The sequence below is a fragment of the Notothenia rossii genome, assembly GCF_949606895.1.
Source record: "Notothenia rossii genome assembly, chromosome: 10".
Taxonomy (NCBI): Eukaryota; Metazoa; Chordata; class Actinopteri; order Perciformes; family Nototheniidae; genus Notothenia; species Notothenia rossii.
In genome coordinates, this window is record NC_136908.1 from 50210018 (window position 1) to 50226936 (window position 16919).

The 16919-nt window shown below is 42.8% G+C and overlaps 1 protein-coding gene across 4 annotated transcripts in view; it reads left to right on the forward strand.

Annotated features, from left to right (window-relative positions):
• Window positions 1-12757: 12757 nt before the first annotated feature.
• chrm2a (cholinergic receptor, muscarinic 2a) overlaps window positions 12758-16919 on the forward strand; it is a 66615-nt gene continuing 62453 nt past the window's right edge. Inside the window, exon 1 of one of the 4 annotated variants that reach the window (XM_079655180.1) lies at window positions 12758-12888. The gene's annotated coding sequence lies outside the window, so the exon portion shown is untranslated. Of the gene's footprint in view, window positions 12889-14168; window positions 14232-14314; window positions 14431-16919 lie in introns of those variants that run through there. The other 3 variants (XM_079655183.1, XM_079655181.1, XM_079655182.1) reach the window with 3 other exon arrangements.

A 16919-nucleotide genomic window follows, 5' to 3' on the forward strand; every position in this document is an offset into this window, starting at 1 on the left:
CACCACACTGACCTCTGCTGAGTTCACCACCATAAGTGGGTGCCTCCATTGGGCTTTCTGAGGAGGAAAAAGGTATCCGGTTCAAAGGTTGTGCCCCTTCTCAAAATGCTTCAAGAGGAGATGGCAAAAACCGCAGTAGCAGTGGCCAAAGAAATGGGAGAACATCTGCGATCTCCCTGTGTCGGGGGACGGAGCCTAACAGAGACGCTGCAGCGGCACACAAAGATCTGCCGGGGACGGATCGTTCAGAGAGTATAGAGACATTCTACAAGGCTTGATGTGGACAAAGCTCGTTTGCATTAGTGTTTTCACGTAAGCGCGTTGACGCGAGTAGAGTAGTATGTCCAAACAGCTGGCCAAAAGGTGTAATATTCAGTCGGAGAAATGCACAATTTTCGACTTCCTTAACTCGTTGCTCTGTTGCCCCAATTACGAGTAACGTTGTCACATCAGGTGCGCAGAGGTGGGAGAAGTAATCAGATCTTGTAGTTAAGTAAAAAAGTACCAGATTGTAGGAATACTCTGTTACAGTAAAAGTCCAGCATTCAAAATGTTACTCAAGTAAAGTAGAAAAGTATTATCATCAAAATATAGCTAAAGTCAGTGCTTGAATTGGGCCGGTACTCACCGGTACGCAGTACCGGCACTTCTAATTTTTAAGTGGTGCCGGTACTCAGTAAAATGCCGGTACTCAGCCGCCGGCAATATACGTATATATTGTAAACGCAACGCAGCGCAAATGTGGGTCTGACTCTGCCTCACAGAGGGTGACTGGCTGTCTACATGACGTGGCCTGCCGACATTGCCACTTTCATACAGATCATACTAATGCCCTCGATTGGTCTCTGTGTGTCATTCAAGCTCGGGGTGTGTGTTGGTGTATGTGTGGCGCGAGCGAGTGAGAAAGCGCGCGCACCGGTTACGTGTATTGTTGTTAGAATCTGGTGCTAGCTAGCTGCGCTAACGGATATAAGGAGCTGTTTCAACAACAAGGTGGAGGGAGAGTCCTTTGCTGTCAGACTGAGAGGCTGATAACTACAGCTCTGGTGAGGTAAATTACTCTCTGAGTCTTTAGATAGTTAACTTAGTTTAAGTTATCTCAGTGGGTCTCAAAGGGTTCGGTCACCATTTATGTAAACACATATTTCCATTTGAGGGGCTAGTGATTAGTAAAATATGCATGAATAATACAAACAAAATGTTAACTAGGTGAAAAAAGGTAAGATAAACTTGTTGAGAGCTAAAACTAGTTTTTGCTGTTGCCTCAAAGAGGAGCAGGGGGGAGAGGAGGGAGACAGGAGAGGCCGATTCAGGAGCCCAGACACACTCACAACTATAAATGAACCAAAAACAAATAAATAAACAAGTTTCAATGTTTTTTCATATTGGATATTGTATGTTATTGGTTATGGCCATGTACTTGTGATTTTATGATTATTTAAATGTATACATTTTTGTTTCATATGGGTGTAGTCTCTTTATTTCCCCCTCAAAATGCACCAGATTGATGCATTTAAGTCCAACATTTTAAAAAAAATCTTACCGGGGGAGCATGCCCCGGTACCCCCCTATAGGATTTGAGGCCCGGCCCCACTGTTCCCAAATAGATTTGCAATTTTTTTTAAATAGTAACCCATCTCCATATGTTTCTTTTTGGGTAGTAGATTTAAACTAGAAGGCTATCACTTTGTGCAGCAACACTATTGACAAATAAATCCAGCAAAATGGCACAAAAAACTGGTAGTGGCCTCAGGGACGAGGAGTCATTTAACCAGCCAGTAGGAGTCAAGCTTTACTTTCTTTTATATCCATAAAGAAAAAGTAAATCTGTTTACAGTTGTTTCATTATGGATGTTGAGAGGTATCCATATATCTCTTCATTTTGCTCTCAAAGTGCACCAGATTGATACATCTAACTTCAATATTTAAAAAAAAAAATTCCCGGGGGAGCATGCCCCCGGACCCCCCTAGACTAGAGGGTGTCAGGTCCACTCCCCACTTATAAAAATAGCACTTTACCACTGCACCCCCTCTAATCTCAGATGCACCCTGAGTCATTTTGTTTAAGTACAGTGAGCCTTTTCTAAAATATACAGTAAAGAGACAAACCCCCACAAGCATTATAGGATATACTATGACTTTGTGCCAAATACTTGTTGCTGATTTAGAGTACTGGCACCTTTTTTATTCCAATTCTAGCACTGGCTAAAGTAGCGTCAGTTAAAGTAGTCATTGTGCAGATTCGTCCATTTCAGAATAATATATATGATGTGTTTTGTCATTATTGATCATTAAAGTGTTATCAAAGCTGGTAAATGTGCAGCTAGTTTGAATGACTTTGTATACTGCAGGGTAGCTTGTGAATTTACTCCAGGTGTAACTAAAGTCTGATTTAAGACGTGATTATATTTCACATCATTCATCCAGATCTGTAAAGTAGCTAGAGGTATTAAATACAGAGGAGTAGAAGTACACCATTTACCTATGAACTGTAGTGGAGTAGAAGTACTAGGTAGCAAAACATTTAAATACTCGAGTAAAGTACAAGTACCTCAACATTTTACTCAAGTACAGTACAATATAATAACATAATTATATATATTTTATTTATTTCACATTTAATTAAAGCAATGTTAATTTGGTTAACAATTTGTTTAGTTTTTCCCTTTAAAAAATAACAAAAAGTACCTACAAGAATACCATTAAAGTACCGGATCGATAAGCAGTATCGATAAGAGTAGTACCGTTAAAAAACCTTAGCGATACCCATCCCTAGATATTACACAAGTCAAGTGTTAAGAGAGTGAAATGTTGCTTTATGAATTTCAACACTTGATCCCAATTTCAGATACCTGTATTTGCCGAACTGAATTGGTTTAAAGAGAGAAAACATTGACTAAAAGTTGACTAAAATTAAATTTTTCATCGACTAAAACTAGACTAAAACTTTTTGAGTTTTCGTCGACTAAAACTATGAAGGATAGAAATGACTAAAATGTGACTAAAACTAATAACCATTTTTGTCTAAAGACTAAAACTAAATCAAAAATAGCTGCCAAAATTAACACTTATATACAGTCATTTTAAGACACTTACTGTACTGGTGCAAAATTCTTTTCATACAGGATTCCAAATACATTTAACATCTTTTACACTTTTGTATCATTATTTACAGTATTTTTAGTGGTGTCCGTGGGGTCTTAAAAAGTATTAAAAGTTTATAAATCAATTTAGCAAAAATTAAGGGTATTCAAAAGTATTAAACGGCATTTTCCAAGGTTTTAGATTTTGTAGCTTGTTTTGAATAAGTATATAAATTGTCCAAAGAGGTTGTATTCTACAGTCTGCCTGAATGTAATCATTGCGTAGGTGTGTAGTGTGATTTTGTGTAGTTTATTTATGGCATCCCGTTGGATTTGACTTCATCTGAAAAGGACATCGCACGCTCACTGCTTGATGGCGCGCGAAGGTCCGTTTACGCCGGTTGTTAAACAACATCGTTATGGGGAAATGCAAGTTTGCGTCCAAATGGTTGGAAGTTAAGGAGGAAGGACAATAAAGGATCAATACTGTATAATAGTAAATGTGAGGTAAAGTGTGTTGCCAATGTAACCGGTTAAAACTCGAAGTGGCGATGAGCTCTTAAAATGTATCGAAAGGGTCTTAAAAAAGGTCTTAAAAAGGTATTACATTTGCCAGATTACGAAGATTACAAGTAATATTTGGTGGTTTTACACCTGTTCACCAATGTATCTTGTGTGCACATGAAGCCTCATGAGATGAACCTTTAGTGAACCGATTTGCTGGAAAGCTTCATAAGGCTTCATCTCGCCATCACTAGTTAAAGGGCATGCTTTTGTTTTACATCATACATAAACACATTTTTCTTTCTTTTATTTTTACTAGATAGAGTGCATGCAATCTTGTTTAAAATAACTATTGTATTGTGTTAATCTTGTTGTTAGTGTCTTGCAGCTCACCTTGCTCCTGGCAAAAGGCTGAGCTGATGAAAACCACCTGCCTATAGATGTGTCAGCTAATTGGACTACGCCATTCCCCTCAAACCCTGAGTGGTGTTTAAAGAGGCCTCGTCATTTAATCCGCCCATATTTAGAGCCTCTTCCCCCTGCACTCAACAATGGACTGGGCATTATGATATAAATGCCTGTGGTGTGTATGTGAGAGCACACAGAAAGTCACCCATTTTGGTGACGGTTTTTGTTTATTCAATAATGCTAGATTGTATCTGTGTATATTATTAACAATACACCTTTTTTTTTCATCCTAATTGATTTTGTTACCCATCCTAAAACTATATATTGGGTAAATAAAATCCTTATTTTTTTCCACCTCAACCTGCATTCCGAGTTTTTGCGTACCCTTGTCCTTCACAGGTGCCTTTGGTCATTTTGGAGTTATTTCCCATTTTTTGTGTGTAAAACGTATCGTTTTAATCATATTATAGCTTTTGCATGACTGCATTTTATTTTTATGTTTGGTTAGACAAAATTGAAATTATAATTTTCACTTTTTCTCTTGCAGCAATTTTAATTGATTTGCTCTGCTACAACTGTTCAATTAATACACAGCAGCACTGCTGCTTTTGAATTGTTTTCATGTCAGCATGTCAGGTATGAATGAAAAAGCAATTATTTGTTCTGTATTGCATGAGAAGCATTCCTATGTAGCATATCTACACTTTCATTTGAAAACTTGATGGCATTGTACGCAGGACAGATAATGACAGGGGCGATTGATCCTGACTTATCAACTTTCCCCTGATGTAAACTTGGATTGGATTCTCACAGGGATGAGGCCTTGTTTAGGAAGGTAATGTAAAGGATAGTCTCCAGATCCTACTTTAAGAACTTTGCCTTTTGTTTGGGTTGTCCATAAACCCATTAAAACACTTTCAACTATTTCAGAGTGTATTGACTGGTCTGGGACAACTCCAACCAACACTGCAAACTCTTGTGCATGCATCAGTTTGTATTGAAGTAATACAAATACAATAAAGGCATATATTTGAACTTTGAACTGTGTCATTCATTTAATTAACAGTTTTTTTTATCAGTGTATAGTGGATGTTTAAAGCACTTTAATTTGTCCTAATAACACTTACTTTGTTGTGCAGCCTCATTGATAATGTATCAGATAATCTGAAACCTTTACTTATTAATTAAATGGTTTAAAAACCCATTTTCATGTTTGGGAAAAGGTCCTAGTGAACATTAAAGGTGACCTATCATGCAAAATGCACGTTTGTACGTCTTTCATACATGGATATGTGTCCCCGGTGTTCCAGGAAACTCATAAAGTGTCAGAAAACACAACCCTCTCTATTTTCCTCCATACCCAAATCTCTTAAAAAGGGGCTGCAACAGATCTGATACAGACTGATCCAGATTGTAACACTTCTATGACGTCACAGAAGTGGCGCTACGGCTATTGGGCCAACTCCACCAATCAGGAGGAGACAGCCACGGACATTGCCGTTCGAAAGCGCTGGAGACGCTGTAGTACATATGCCAGGCCTGTAGATGGTGCTGTTCTACAGAATCAGCCCATGAAAAGACAGTGTTAAATTGAGCGAAATGCGGAATGACTAAAATGCATGATCTGTTTGGTATTTTGCGAAATAAAAAGTATAAATATGCCTTATATAGGTATGGTCCTACACTATATTATTCAAATATAGCATGATATGTATGTTTTATTGATAATATTCTGTCTTGATATCTTTCGAAGGAAATGGCATCCAACATGTTCTCTGAATACACTTGAGATATTGAATTAATAACTAGAAAATCCAACCCAGTCTCACAAAAAAACGTGTAATAACTACGTTGGTCCACAATTTAGGACGTAGTATTTCTACAAAAACGCCTCTGAAATTGTAAGATCCCTACGTTTTTTTTCACCATTCATTTCCAATGGCTGGCCTCTATATCGCGTGATCTTCAAATTTCTCCCTGCAGAAAAAAAAAACATGGACGACATTCGTTAAATTCTCGGTGGAAAATGCTTTTTTTAAGGTTAGTTTGGCCATTAAAATGCGTTTTGATGTCATTTGATGCGAGACATATGAGTTGTTATTTCAGATTATGTGTGCAGTGGATGCACATGATCTTTAGTTTAGGAAATTGTGTCCATTCAACTTTTTAATTGTTACCAAGGTGGTTGCTAGGGACGCTGCTTGATACGTTATTTTCCCCTGTGCAATTCTCCCCTTACTCAAGAATAACACATAATTATCCTTGTGTTTATTTATTTGTTTGATTAATAAACACAAGTTGGAGTCCGTCAGGACCTAGGGTCGGAGTAGCTCATTTGCTTTTAGAGAATATTACACCCGGAAGTAAGTATTCTCTCCGCTTCGCTTGACAAACCCCGTGATAGTACTCAAGCTCTGTGATTGTATGTTTGAGTGTGCTCCGAGGGTTACGCCGAGCATCGAACAGCACTTGAAATGGGATGGAACCACGGCAGACTGTCCAAAACTGGATTTGAACGGGTCCACCCCGTCCCCCCCTCCCCCACCCCGTCCCCAGAACTACACATGCTGGCTATTGTGTTTCGCAACATGTTCTCTATGGCACGTCTCTACCGGGAATTGTAGTTTTAAAAGACGTTTTCGTATTTCCCATAAGAAGTTGCCAGTAGTAAACTGTGTACATCCCTGGAGGTTTAGGGGATAGGAAACACTCAAATGTAAAACATATAATTAATAAATGGGTGAAAATTGCTTGTGCCCATAATGGGCAGCATTAATATATACCCACATGTCAGCTAAGGTCAGAAGAGCTTTATTTAACAGCTGCTCTTATGTCTGTGACCCCTCCTGTGTCACGATCTGTCTGTGTTGTGTTCTGATTTGTCTTTTTCTGTCTTTGGTTTCATGTTTTATTTTGAAAAGTCTTCACCTCCTGTCTTGCCTGTTGCTGTCTGTCTGTTTTCCCTCCTACCTAATTACCCGATTGTGTTCACCTGGTGCCCCTGTGTTTTCTCCTCCCTCCTCACCTGTGTCTGGTTTGTGTGATTAGTCTTGTGTGTATTTAAGTTCTGGTTTTTCTGTCTGTCATTTTTGGTTCATTGTTTGTCTTTGACTGTGTTCTCGTGTTAGTGTTCTGATGTGCCTCTAGACCTTGAAATAAAGGTATTTTTTCAGTTTATTCTGCATTTGGGTCCTGCCTGCTTCACCCAACCGTAACAGAATGAACCAACCACAAATGGACCCAGCAGATGAACCATTTGAGTTAGAATTACAGCATTTTACATTTTACCTGGCTTGCTGCTTTGATTGGTGGAAGGGAGCGTCCAGTGTTCGGCAGAAGAAGGCCGCTCTGGTAGAGGCGCACCGGTTGACAGCAGAGAAACCATGTTTTGTTGAGTTCTTACCTGACTGGATTTTGGACTTCCTTTCAACATGTGATTCCCGGCCTGCTAGCCCCAGGCATGCTAGCCCCTTGCCTCCCAATTCCCAACCTGACGTCATACGTCTCGGTGTGTTCCCCTGCTTCGAGCCCCAGAAGCCATGGTCCCGGCTCCAGTACCGGCCCCAGCAGCCATGGTTCCAGCCCCAGTTCTGGCCCCAGCAGCCATGGTCCCAGCCTCGTTCCTGGCCCCAGCAGCCATGGTTCCTGCTCCAGAACCGGCCCACAAAGCCATGGATCCGTGCACCAGTATCGGCCCAAACAGCCATGCTTCCGTGCTCCATTACCTGGCTTACACAGCCAGGGTCCAGGCTTCTGTTCCGTGCCCAACAGCCATGGTTCCGGCTCCAGAACCGGCCCCAGCAGCCATGGTTTCGGCTCCAGTACTGGCTCTCCGGCCGACGCCAGCTCCCCGTGTCCTGTCGGCGTACTGGCCGACTCCAGCCCCTCGTCTCCTGTTGGCTCTCCGGCTGACGCCAGCTCCCCGTGTCCTGTCGGCGTAACGGCCGACTCCAGCCCACCGACCGTCTCAAGTCCCCTCTCAAGTCTCCTTACAAGTCAACTCTCGAGTTCCCTCTCGAGTCCCCTAATAATAATAATAAATGGGATTTATATTGCGCTTTTCTAGACCCAAAGACGCTTTACATTATGAGTCAGGTCGACAAGCAAAACAAGAACACAAACACAAACAAAAACAAAAACCAAAACAAAACAGAAAAGCAGTCAGGAGGATGTTGGTTCAGAGGGGGAGGGGCGGGTTTAAGGATAAGCAGAGTTGAAGAGGTGGGTTTTGAGACGGGACTGGAATAGGGTGAGGGAATCAGACTCACGGAGGTCTTGGGGGTCTCGAGTCCCCTCTCCAGTCCCCTCTCGAGTTCCCTCTCGAGTCCCCTCTCCAGTCCGCTCTCCAGTCCCCTCTCCAGTCCCCTCTGCAGTCCCCTCTCAAGTCTCCTCTCAAGTTCCTTCTCGAGTCCCCTCTCGAGTTCCCTCTCAAGTCTCCTTACAAGTCAACTCTCGCGTTCCCTCTCGAGTCTCCTCTCGAGTCTCCTCTCGAGTTCCCTCTCGAGTTCCCCTTCCAGTTCTCTCTCGAGTTCCCCCTCCAGTCATCTCTCGAGTTCCCTATCGAGTTTCCTCTCGAGTTCCCCCTCCAGTTCCCTCTCGAGTTCCCCCTCCAGTTCCCTCTCGAGTTCCCCCTCCAGTCACCTCTCGAGTTCCCTCTCGAGTCCCCTCTCAAGTTCCCTCTCGAGTCTCCTTTCAAGTCACCTCTCGAGTCTCCTCTCCAGTTCCCTCTCCAGTTCCATCTCAAGTAACCTCTCCAGTCCCTACTCAAGTCCCTACTCAAGTGCCATTGGAGGTTCCGCTGGGGCTCCTGCCAACTCCATGTCCTGTCCCGTTGGGGGTCCCACCGACTACTCTTCTGCCGGGGGTCCTGCCAACCCTATGTCCTGTCCCGTTGGGGGTCCCGCCGACTACTCTTCTGCCGGGGGTCCTGCCAACCCTATGTCCTTTGCCGTTGGAGGTCCCACCGACTACTCTTCTACCGGGGGTCCTGCCAACCCTGTGTCCTGTCCCTTTGGGGGTCCCGCCAACTACTCTTCTGCCGGGAGTCCTGCCAACCCTGTGTCCTGTCCCCTTGGGGGTCCCGCCGACTACTCTCCTGCCGGGGGTCCTGCCAATCCTATGTCATGGGCCGCTGGAGGTTCCGCTGGGGGTCCTGCCAACTCTATGTCCTGTCCCGTTGGGGGTCCCGCCGACTACTCTCCTGCCGCGGGTCCTGCCAACCCTGTGTCCTGTCCCGTTGGGGGTCCCGCCGACGACTCTTCTGCCGGGGGTCCTGCCAACCCTATGTCCTGTGCCGTTGAAGGTTCCACTGGGGTTCCTGCCAGCTCAATGTCCTGTCCCGTTTGGGGTCCCGCCAACTACTCTTCTGCCGGGGGTCCTGCCAACCCTATGTCCTGTTCCGTTGGAGGACCCGCTGAGAGTCCTGCCAATCCCATGTCATGTTCCGTTGGAGGTCCCGCCTTCACCTGTCTCGCCGGGGGTCCTGCCAACTCCTGGTCCTCTTCCGTGGGGGATCCTGCCAAAAGCCTGTCCCACCGGCTCCGGTTCCTGTCTGGCCGACACCGGGTCCTTCCCGGCCTCCGGAGCTGTCTTGTCTTCGCCCTCGAGCCCGGCCCCCTGAGAGCCGTGGTCTTCGCCCTCGAGCCCGGCCCCCTGAGAGCCGTGGTATTCGCCCTCGAGCCCAGCCCCCCTGAGAGCTGTGGTCTTCGCCCTCGAGCCCGGGCCCCTGAGAGCCGCGGTCTTCGCTCTCATGCTCGGCCCCCTGAGAGCCGCGGTCTTCGCCCTCGAGCCCACCCCCCTGACTTTCCCGGCCGCGGTCCTCGCCCTCGGCTCTGGCCCCCTGAGTCTTCCTGCCACTGCCTTTGCCCTCATGCTCGGCCCCCTGAGTTCGCCCGCTGTGCCCTTCGCCCTTCCATGGTCTCTGCCTTGCCCCCGGACCGTCCGCCCGAGACCCCCACCATGGATTCTGCCTTGCCCCTGCGCCGTCCGTCCGAGACCCCCACCTTGGACTCTGCTTTGCCCCCGGGCCGTCCGCCCGAGTCCCCCACCTTGGACTCTGCCTTGCCCCCGGGCCGTCCGCCCGAGTCCCCCTCCTCGGCTTCTGCCTTGCCCCCGGGCCGTTCGCCCGAGATCCCTTCCGGGTCCTCCGCTGTGCTCCTGGGCTGTCAGCCCAAAACCCGTCCTCCAGACCCACTCCACCCACCCTGGTGGCCCCTAGTTTTGTGTCCCTCCTCCGGACCGCCCTAGTTTTTTTTTTTTGTGAGACTGGGTTGGAAAATCATGTTCTTTCAGAAAAAATATATCCAAATGTGTTTATGTTTAAACCAAATACGTTGCATATATTTAAATGTCTTAGGTTACGCATTTTGAATCTCCTCCTCTTTTTGCCTTGTTGTGAGTGACTAGGTCAATAAGAACAATTACTAGACGTTAGACAGGTGTAGAAAACACCTTGAGAAGAAGGCATACAGATGCTCTGTATAATAGAGGATGGTGTTGTAGACAAACTGAAATATAGCATCAGACGAGACAAGCTTTTTTAAGATGACATGAGGACAAGAGCTAACCGCACAATACATTACAGCTCCGACAGGTGAAGTAGAAGAACACCGCAGCTTTGACAGCTCTATGCTGCTATGAATAAAAATACATCAACACCCAGTTTTACATATGGAGATTGATGTATTTGCCATATACAAGATGGTGCGTTAGACAGCTCTGTTCACTGTGTCTCTCTCACTCTTTGGTATTAGTGGGTCCATTAAAAACTGTGATTTTCCTCAAATAATTGCACTGCACTCTAAATGTCCTTTGAGGCTCACATGTTCATCAGCATGAGACAGGTGCAATACATGATCTGCCCACCGTGGCCATTTAAGTAAGTATTTACTGTAGCACACTTATATAAGACGCATGTGCATAGACTGCAAGAGACCTTGATAGGTATAACTATGTGATGGATGTTTTAACTGTCAAACAAGATGTGTGTTGGCTCTGGCCATCAGATGGGATTTAGAAAATGATAAATAACAAGTCTGATTGTAGTGCTAATAAAATGCACCCCACCTGGAGCATTCTACATAAGCCATTAATACATTCCCTCAAACTTAAAATATGTAAAATTGTGTCTGACATCTGTCACAGCGAGAGCCGCCATTCTTTCTGCATCTTATTGTTGTTCTTAAGTGCATTCTTACTTTAAATGCAACCTCAGCGCACCCGTTTATACTTCTCAGTTGATACAAGAGTTACATTGTTAAACAATTCAAGTACAGGATGTATGTGTTTCCCAAACCACCGCCGCTTGATACTTTAATTGACAGCTACGGTTCAGGATGGCAAGATTCAAACTGCCTAATGGCTTGTTTTTTCCACCCTATTTGAAAACACATAGGGCTTTTAATAGTGATGGGAGACATCTGGAGTGATCAAATTGTGAGTTTGAGGAGAAAAGACAGGCAGAAGAGGCTTTTTTGTTGGACACACACACTTATACACCCATTAAAGAGCTTTTTGTGATTTTCTTCTCCCCAGTAGATGTCAGTAAAACATTCCCATCCTCTGTTTATTTTCCCCAACAATTTTGGCTCTAAAGCAGGTTTCACAAGTAAATACTAAATAATGTCAAATCACACTAAGCCTTTAATGCAGGTGCCTTATTCTCAAATGCATGTTGTAATACATCGGGCAGGAATCCTCCTTTTCAAACAGTGTTAAGCGGGTAAATCCTCAATAAGTGCCAGTCCGTTATGATAAAACGAGTCATTGGGCTTTAGCAGCTGTTTGCAAAGAGAAGAGAGACAGCAGCTCCTGGTTCATGTTGTAAACAATGTGACGAAGAGCAGGACTTGTTGGCCATGTGTTCAGATGAGCAACAGGCTCCCTTTGGGGACTAAGATAAACACAAATCTAAACTCTTCTTTTGTCTATATTAGATTGTTTCCATTTGAAATAAGTGTCAGGTAATGTATATAATCAAGTGTAACTTTGTAGTCATTTATTTTAGCTTGCTTTAAGATATTCAGGAACAGATTGGTCTCCAACACAGTGGAAATTGGTTTTACAAGACATTTAAAGACATACAGTACGTGTGGTGTAGTTGCAGCAGGCTTTGCATACCCTAAGAAGATCGTGTTACAGAGATTATAGTGTCCTCTCAAAGTACCCGATGCATTCAGTCTTCTAGAATTAAAACGTATACAGTAAGTGTGCACGTTTTTCAACATTCTCTCCAAATGTTCGCTCTCCTCGGTGCTGAACATTTTAAAAAAGTGTGCGTAAAGCTGCGTCTAATCTGCATTGTTTTTAATGTTCTATCAAATCACAGTTAATTAGCCTTTACATACATATGCAAAACGTGTCAGTGCCCTTAACCTAGTCCTAGGCTAAATGAGATGATTCCCTTGAAAATTGGTAGCATATGTCTGATCCTGCCGGCATGAGGTCTAATTGGTATATTGGCGAATAATGCAATTTAAGGCTTTGGGCGATTCTCTGTTTAATATCACGTGTTGCTGGACACGCTCAGCCCGTTTGCTTGAATTTAAAAGGCAGATAACGACCGTCATTATTGGCAAAGAAATACCAGCCCACTTCTTATAGCTGTGTGTGTGTGTGTGTCTCTCTCTCTCTCTCTCTCTCTCTCTCTCTCTCTCTCTCTCTCTCTCTCTCTCTCTCTCTCTCTCTCTCTCTCTCTCTCTCCTTCTCTCTGTTCTAACACACACACATTTACACACAGGCGCGCACACTTCTCCCCCACCTTCCCACTTTCTCCCTTGCAGCCGAGGCGCTTTTCGTCTCCAAAGCCTGTCTCCAGATGCATGTCCTCACACATGCAGCCTCGGTGCGATGAAGCGAACCAAAAGACGCCACCAGCTTGACAGCATGAAAGCAGGTAAGCTGATACCTGAATAATCTTTTCCCCTTATGAACTGGAGCTTGTTTTCTCAGATAGAACCAAAATTAATCGATATTTCTCAAGAAGGTTTATTGGACTCTTTCAGAGCAGTAGATAAAGCGCTTGAGTGAGCAGAGCAGGTTTCGTTTAGTTGTCTTGCCCAAGGACACTCGGATAGAAGGGACTAGTTGTTACCATGTATTTAACCTGAGACTTCTCAAATACATGATCAGCATTGTAGACACCTGTGATCCTCCAGCGCGTAAAAAAAAGGTGAGCTTTGAATGAAAACTCCGTTTTCGTTACGATCTCAAAGTTGCTTCTTTCAGCCAACTCTGTAACTTTATTTACAGGAGGATATATCTAGGTAAAAGTCGATGTCATGTAATCGGCTGAAATATCGCGTACAAAACATGCCTGACAATATTTACATCTGTGGAAGATTTGCATGAGTGCAGGGAAAACGAGCTGTTTTACGCTGGATCTACAGCTGCCTGTGGCATATGCGCATTTTGGACGGAGAGAGGAGAGCAGAACTTTTGATTTATTTCACATAGTCCACCAAGCAGAAATAGTCTCCATATTAAACCATGCTGTAGTATCATTTAATGCCATCATTAGTTTTCTTCTAATCAATTACATCCAACCCCCCTGTACTAACAGTCGATTGCGCGTTGTATCATCATGTTAACCTTATTTCCAACTGTTTTTCTTTAAGAATGTAATACTTTGTTTATATTTGTATACTAAGAAACACCCATTTTACAGTAATCTATGGTGTCATGGTAATTTAACGCACCTTGGATAAAAGCGTACCTAATCTCGTTCCATTCACAAAATAGCTGCTTTCTCCGACATTCTTTTAATGATAAATCTGTGCTAAAAAAGAAAAAACCCTGATGTCTTATCATTAAAATACAGCATAGATGTAGATATGTGAAAATATGTATTTTCCCAGGAGCAGATTCCTCTTGTCTCCTTCATCCAATAAACCATTCTTGGTTTCAACGCGTTTGATCTCCACAGCAAACGGGCAAAAAAATAAATGCATGTTTTTAAGCTGCCACATGAATGCTGTGTTTTCAAGTCAATAAAAACACCAGTTCAACTGCTTTACATGCATTTTGATCTTACAAACCTATAGAATGAGAGGTGATTTCGCGTTCCGACGGGCCTTATTGCGTAAAAGCGCATCGGAACAGACTTGAGATTGCAGGTTTGTGTGGGATTGTGTGACTGTGGGTTTACTGTGGAGATATTTTACGCGCAGAGTGACTCTCCTCTATCATGCTTTGATGTTGTTGTGCACAAATCTATTGGAGGACTCGATCTTCACAGAGGTAAAGCTGGGATTTATCAAACTGCTTTCCGTAATTCGCCACAATTTCTTCAGCTGCACATCTTGTTGTTTTGAGGAATCAGGCTGACAATTACAGAAAATGGTTGCGTCCTTGTGAATGAAAAGTGGGGCAGATGTCTTCTTTCCCTATCAATTGCCTGGATAACTCGATGGAGGAGGGTTACTTGTGATGGATAGAGGTAGGTTTTGGAACATTTTTCTTCAATCTGACATTTAAGAGGGAGAGTTGGGTAAGAACAGCTGGTAAAAATGAAAAGTAATCTGACTTGTTACCTTAAAGAGAACATCTGATTGTTTATTAATTATTTCCCCATTTGCATTGAGAAAGTATGCTTTACAGTATATGAGCCACCTTGTTTCATACATTTAAGGACTTTTTGTTCTCTCTTTTTTTGATTTTGATTTAATATGTACTATTTTGTCATGGCTTATTGATATTTACAGCAGGATCCCAAATTACTATTTTGCTGTTACAGTTCACCCATACCACCAAACTGTGCAGGGATCTGTTATACTTTTATCATTTTATTGTGAAGCGTGTGAATGATTTATGTGGCTTGACCTTGATTAAGTAGCTCGCTATAATTGGTTTTATTTAAAGAGATGACAGGGAAACAAAAAGGACTAATGTCGCCTTATTTTCGCGTGTAGGTCGATGCTGGTTTTGTTCTTGCACATTCATGCACATCTCCTATTAGGAACCGGATTTGGTGTCTTGCCAACAAAAAAGACGATTTACATTTTGCTTCTGTCTGGAATCCATTCAAAAGTTTCCATCACTGCAGCCACGCAATGTTGTTTAAAAAAAAACAGCACTTCAGGGGAACAAGTGAATACTTAAGGGTCGATTCTTTGTGTGCGGAATAATGTTTATCCCCCTTGCAAAAATCCTGATCCAAATTTGGGATCACAAGGTAAATCAAACTGTTCACAGATGCAGTGCTTCTGAAACAAACATAATTTGGTGCTCCTTCAGATTTTTTTAGCTGGATACTTGATCATGACTGCCATCTGCTACACTTCTTGAACCAAAGGCTTCACAGAAGACCCATTTGTTTGTTTGTAGATAAAGATTTTTGCCTATTGTGTTTTTTGAAGAAAACAGGAGCAGGGAATAATCATTTATTTAATAAAAAAAAAACTCTAAATGCTAATTTGTCATGAATTCACATTATAGTCATATTGTCAAAGGAGAAAATGTAATTATCATACAACCAGTAAATAAGCCCTTTGTTTATTTTGTAAACAGTGTTTTTTTCTGAACTGTCAAATCAATTTCTCTGAATTATTGTATTTGTACCTGTCCTCAGCCTTTGTTTTCTTCAAGTTATCTTCAGACTTTGGCGCACGTTAACAACCTTTTACGTCCGTCAAAGACAAATATTAAGCCTTAGAATAAGGCTGCATACCAATCTGTGCTGCCATCTCTTTGCAAGTTTGCAGAAGTTTCTCTCCATTTTCCTTATCATCCTCTTTGACATCCTGATGTTGATGTATGAGTTTTGGATGCACTGTGACAGTTATTTGATGGGTTTTCAATTGCTGCTGGCCAACTGATGTTTATCGAGGTCAGCCTCGTTTTTTTCTTTTTCCAAAGACCCTCCCTTAACTCTATTGATATTACATTAGTGATAGAGATATTATGGACTGTGTATCATTTCTACTAGAGGTGCTTCTCTGTGGTAGCAAATTATGGCCTGCATTGATTTGTGTATGGTGCTTAGACAGCGATTCTGAATGAAAATTGCTTATTGGCATGTTGGTTAATGCAGATAAGTGTCAAATGACAGATGTATATTCAAATGTCATCAAATTTCAATGTTTGAGGCACCAACAACAGATTTTTGCAGCTGTGTTAAAAAGGGAAGCTTATCGCCCCCTGTGGTGAAAACAGGACATTGACAGGTATTGAGTGATTCATTGCTGATTTCTTTCATATTGAAATATTTTATTGCTAAATGTGTATCCACACACACAAAACAAAATGTATGACTCTTTCTTGGCCACACTCACATGGAGGACGGAGAGTGGAGGAGCGATTGAAGGAGGAGGTTCATACATAGCATGAATGCACACATATTCCTAAATCTGTGCTTCAGCGGTGGAAAGAGTGTTTGAGGCAACGTTGCTTTTGTAAAAAGTGAAATTTAGCCAGTGGGGTGCCTCATTCCATGGACCTAAGCTTCTTGGTTGTAGAGCGGCTGCACAGTACACATTAGTGAATCTGTGTAGCTGGCACACACAGAAAGGAATGTCTAATTATCACGCATTCAACTGCAGTAGGCTCATCTATTTGCACTGAGCTCCTGCTCTAATCGCTTTCTTTTTTTATCATTACACCATTATTTTTTATTTATTTTTGCACAATTAAAAAGGTTATTTTTGCACTTTCTGGATGGGCCGGGCAGTCCGCGCAGCATCGGCTGGGTGTTGCAGAAAGTTGTAATTGAGCAGAAAGAGAAGATTGGCTCTGCTAATATTTGGACTTTTTGTGGAAGAGAGGAAAAGAGATTTTGTGAAGGGGTCATCACAGTGACCATACAGTTTACAAGTGTGTGTACGTATGGGTGGTTAAGGTTTTGCCAGGGGAAAGACTAACAGGTTGATTTGACTCATGCATTTATCTATATATGGTTTCATCATCAGATTTCCATATGCTGTTCCCACA